At 43.6% G+C, this 5,048-nt stretch overlaps 1 pseudogene; it reads right to left on the reverse strand.

The window, feature by feature from the left end:
* Positions 1-1,861: 1,861 nt before the first annotated feature.
* Positions 1,862-1,980, reverse strand: LOC134937788 (5S ribosomal RNA; annotated as a pseudogene).
* Positions 1,981-5,048: the final 3,068 nt, after the last annotated feature.

The raw sequence follows: 5,048 nt of genomic DNA on the forward strand, positions 1-5,048 counted from the left end.
ATTAGCTGAATAATGAATAATATTTATTTATCAGACATGATATATGGCCATATAATATACATAAAAATATATATAGCAGGTTAAAACATAATTAATACACTCAGAAGGTCACCGATATATATATTGAATCCGGTGTTAGTAAGTCAGTTAGAGTCTAAAATTAGTAAGCATGCATTCTTTCTCAATGCTGGTATTAGTCACTCTCTCCCATTTAGTAGTGGAATAGTCCGCTTGTAATTAGATCCAACCAATGTTAATATAAGGCACACTGCCTCTGCTATTACTGATGACTGTTCTCCTACCTCCCTTAGATGGCATAAATATGGGGGCTTTGCCTATTGGAGTCCAATCGTTAGCTGGTGTAAAGGATCCACAGGGACTTACATACAGGGGAGCGCTCCCTCCAGCTCTTTACTTATATCAGCCGTTATCCTGAAGAGCAGTGTCCACAGCCAAGCTGTTAGATGTGGGTAAGCACTAGCCAGCACCGAATGCAGCCTGATCATGTGATGCGTTTCCCTGCCTCTCTTCCAGGTAGTCGGCGGCCTCCTCAGACAGACACATAGATAGCTAGACAGACAGATAGATAATAGACAGACAGACACATAGATAGTTAATAGACAGACACCTAGATAGATAGATAATAATCAGACACATAGATAGATACATAGATAGATAGATAGATAGATAATAGACAGACACATAGATGACAGACAGATAGATAGATAGACAGACACATAGCTAATAGACAGACAGATAGATAGACACATAGATAGATAGATAGATAGATAGATAATAGACACATAGATAGATAGATGATAGATACAGATAGATAGATAGATAGATAGATAGATAGATAGATAGATAGATAGATAGATGGATAGATAGACACATACATAGATAGATACATAATAGATAGACACATAGATAGATAGAGACATAGATAATAGACAGGCAGACAACCAAATAGATAGATAATAGACAGACAGATAGATAATAGACAGACACCTAGATAGATAGATAATACACAGACACATAGATAGATAGATAGATAATAGGATTTTAATTACCTACCAGTAAATCCTATTCTCGTAGTCCATAGAGGATGCTGGGGTCCATATTAGTACCATGGGTATAGACGGGTCCTCCAGGAGCCATTGGCACTTTAAGAGTTTAACAGTGTGGGCTGGCTCCTCCCTCTATGCCTCTCCTACCAGACTCAGTCTAGAAACTGTGCCCGAGGAGACGACATACTTCAAGAGAAGGAATTACACAGATAGTGGCGAGATTCATACCAGACAAAATAGGTAAGTCTGCACAGGTTCTATATTTATAAGATCAATAGATAGCTGTTAATAGAAAACCAACATATGGCTATATAAATATAAATACAGTATGACTAGCGCTGGGTTGGTGGTGCTCCCAGGAAATAGTTCGATAGACTATCAATAAAGGACTGATTCTTGCAAAGACGCCAAAAAAGCAGAAGCGACTGTGTCTGTCCTGGGGCACACTTGTACTGTATAAGAAAAATTTATAAAGAATATTGTATAAAACGTAACTTTTATTGAGATCCATCTAACAGTAAAAATAATAATGAATCATGAAATAATAATGATAAATCCACATCAAAAATATCATGTAGCAATATATCTCCTAGGGCAAAAGTATATTTCAATTGTCAAAAACTTCTTTGGTGAAACTAAATAATTGTTCACCCCTCTGTAAATAGGGAAAATTATTTTTTGTGTGAAGAGGATTTTCACCAGGCTCAATAAATCCTAACAATGTGCCAAATATCATGAAATACGGATATTGTTCCAGAGTTGTGTCAGGCCCAATGCCGTGAATTGAAGTAAAATACCTACGGTACCTGGTATTCCCTGTAGGTCACCCCAACAGGTACTGACCCGGCCCCACAGTGTATTGCTTCCAAGATCAGACGAGGTTGGGCATACTCAGTGTGGTTTGACCGTAGGTATTTTTCCATACAGCCTTAGAGATGCCCCCGACACACTTTCTGAAACAAGGGTTAAATGTAGGAAATCCTAGATATTACTCCTGAACATGCAGGAAGAAGCAGAGAATCTAAATATTTCTCTGTTGTATCTCTGATGCAATACTATAGTGTTGGAGCAGATCTTTAATGATTAGGCCAATATGTCCCATGGGAAAATAAATACCATTTATTGTCGATAGCTGAGGAGTAAATACCAGATACCGGCTACTTCTGCTTTGTACAAGCCATTATGTCCTATCAGGACAATATGTACCATAATCTGTTGGTGGCAGAGAAATGGGTCTAAGATACCGGCCACTTCTGCTTTTTAATCATCTGCCTGGGCATCGAATGAGAAAATGAGAGAATGGTTAGATATAGAAGAGCAAAAAAAACTGCCCTGTTGCTTACAGCATTGCAAGGCTCGAATTTTGGCACCAGAGAGTTTCAGAAAAAATGTGACTTGCCCACATTTTTTCTGAAACTCTCTCATTCTGTGGTGCCAAAATTCGAGCCTTGCAATGCTGTAAGTAACAGGGCAGTTTTTTTGCTCTCTCACAGGACAGCAGAAGTGTTCATCTTTCTTTCTTCAGAATGGGTTTCTATATCTAACCACTCTCTCATTTTCTCATTCGATGCCGAGGAAATTTCTTGGATTCACACCAAGAAACATATTTTTTCCAAATTCGATGGTAATGTTTAGACATACCCCCTTCCTAGCCTGTATCAGGGTAGGAATAACCTCACTCAGGATACCTTTCCGAGCTAAGATCTGGCATTCAACCGCCATGCCGTCAAACGTAGCCGTGGTAAGTCTTGATAAGCGAACAGCCCCTGCAGTAGCGGATCCTCCCAAAGAGGTAAGGGCCTTGGATCCTCCAGCAGAAGATCCAGCAGATCCGCGTACCAAGCCCTCCTTGGCCAGTCCGGAGCAACGAGGATTGCCAGAACCTTTGTTCTTCTTACCAGTTGAAGAACTGGAAGTGGAGGGAACACATACACTGACGTGAACACCCACGGTGTTACCAGTGCTTCCACTGCCACTGCCTGCGGGTCTCCCTCGACCTGGAACAGTACCTCTGCAGCTTCTTGTTGAGGCGGGAGGCTATTATGTCTATGTGAGGAACCCCCCACCAACCGGTTACCTCCGGGTGGAGGCCCCACTCTCCTGGATGGAGATCATGTCTGCTGAGGAAGTCTGCTTCCCAGTTGTCTACTCCCGGAATGAAGATTGCTGACATCGCCATCGCATGTTAGGGGGGACAGTGACTTACTCACCACACTTCAGCTCTGCAAGGGGGTGGCGGCATGCTGCTGGGGTGAGCGTTCCCCTGTGGCGGGGCGCGATCTTTCCCCTCTGGAGCTCAATGTCCAGTCAGCGGAGACAGTGGCTCAGACCCCCCCCCCCCCCCGGTGCTGCGCACATGCCCGCTTCGCAGCACATGTAAGACATGTTTTTTTATATTTCATAATGGGAGGTCTAGCTACACCTCTGCCATATTGGCCATGACCCCTCCCTTTACCAGGGTATGGCAGAGCTGTCGGTGCCCCTATCTACATTAACATCCTTTGCAGTGTTATATAGTGAGGAACAAACTAAAAAAAATACTGATGGCTATGATGGCTAATACAGTTGAAGCAGCCAGTGTGCAGGCTCATGAATTTTCCGCAAAAAAAAAGATCCCCGACACTAGCGGAGTTGCAAGGGACCTGTCAGCTCACTCATGCCAGGCATCTCATATTGCATGGTGTATTGAGGCTAGATGTATGAGGACACATCTGTAGGCTGCTTTCTCATATATATTATTTCTGCCGCCGTGCTATTTTTTCAGGGACCTGCACAGTGCAGTAGACTAGAGTCTCTAGCGCTCAGAGCGCTAACAGCACTGCCAGCTACGGAATGGAGAATAGGGGGCCCACACATGGAGACTGAACATGGGTCCCCTCCTCTCTAGATACACCGCTGATATCCCAGTTATTTTGAGTTAACCATCTGTGCTCAAGAATGGATAGCCTTAAAACCTTGACTGATAGTGAACCCTGAGAACAGAGATTGGGAAACACTGCTATCAGAGCCAGTGCTAGGGTGTTCAGCACCTCCTGCAAACTATACATTTGCATCCTCCATACTTTACAAAGGACCAGCGCACGCCTTCAGCGCACGTTGAAAAAAGGGGTGTAATTTCACAAGGAAAGGGCGTTGCCACACAATAGTAGCCCCATTTCAAATTACACCACATAGTAGCACAATCTTATTTACATTACACAGTGCACGTAGTTGTGCTGCTTATACACATAATGCCAATAGTAGTAGCACCTCTTTTACACAAAATGCCCCCAGCAGTAGCGCCCCTAATACACATTGCCCCTTATACTCATAATGGCCCTAGTGGTAGCGCCCCTTAAACAAATAATGCCCCAAAATAGTAGTGCCCCTTATCTTTCTCTCACTCACTCTCTTTCCCTCCACTTACCTATCAAAGTCCGGCTGGCCTCCTCTGCAGCAGGCTGGTTCCGTGTAGCCCAACCCCCTTAGGCCCATATAGCTCCGCCCCTCTTTTAAGGTCCTAACACTGATGCTGTCACTAGAGTAAAAGACAAAGCTGCCGGCGCCGCTGTCTGTCATACTGCTTGACAGAAGCAGCGCCAGCCTCCAACAGCAGGGGACATCAGCAGGGATGCAGAGTAGGGAAAGCGCCTCTCCTGCTTGGTGCCTCCCAGCTTTGCTTCCCTTTGCTGAGTGAGTTGCGCCAGTCCCGACTGCTATAGACCTTGCGGCATAAAAAGACTTAAATATAAATGAAAACTTGCTGTCATTAGAACAATGTAACAGAAAGAAAAATAATATGACAAAACTCCTAAAGAAGAAAAACCTGATTTGGACAGCTGTAATTTGCATATGTGCCTAATTCTAATTCAAATTCCGGGTTCAGTAACTGACAGATGAGGGCACTTATGCTGCCAACACGGTACAGCCCTGTGGGCTCTCTAATGCCAGCTTCAATTTCACAGAAGAAACCAAGAATAGTAAGTGCAGGTAGGATCCAAT

This window comes from Pseudophryne corroboree, chromosome 6 (genome assembly GCF_028390025.1).
Source record: "Pseudophryne corroboree isolate aPseCor3 chromosome 6, aPseCor3.hap2, whole genome shotgun sequence".
NCBI classification, from domain to species: Eukaryota; Metazoa; Chordata; class Amphibia; order Anura; family Myobatrachidae; genus Pseudophryne; species Pseudophryne corroboree.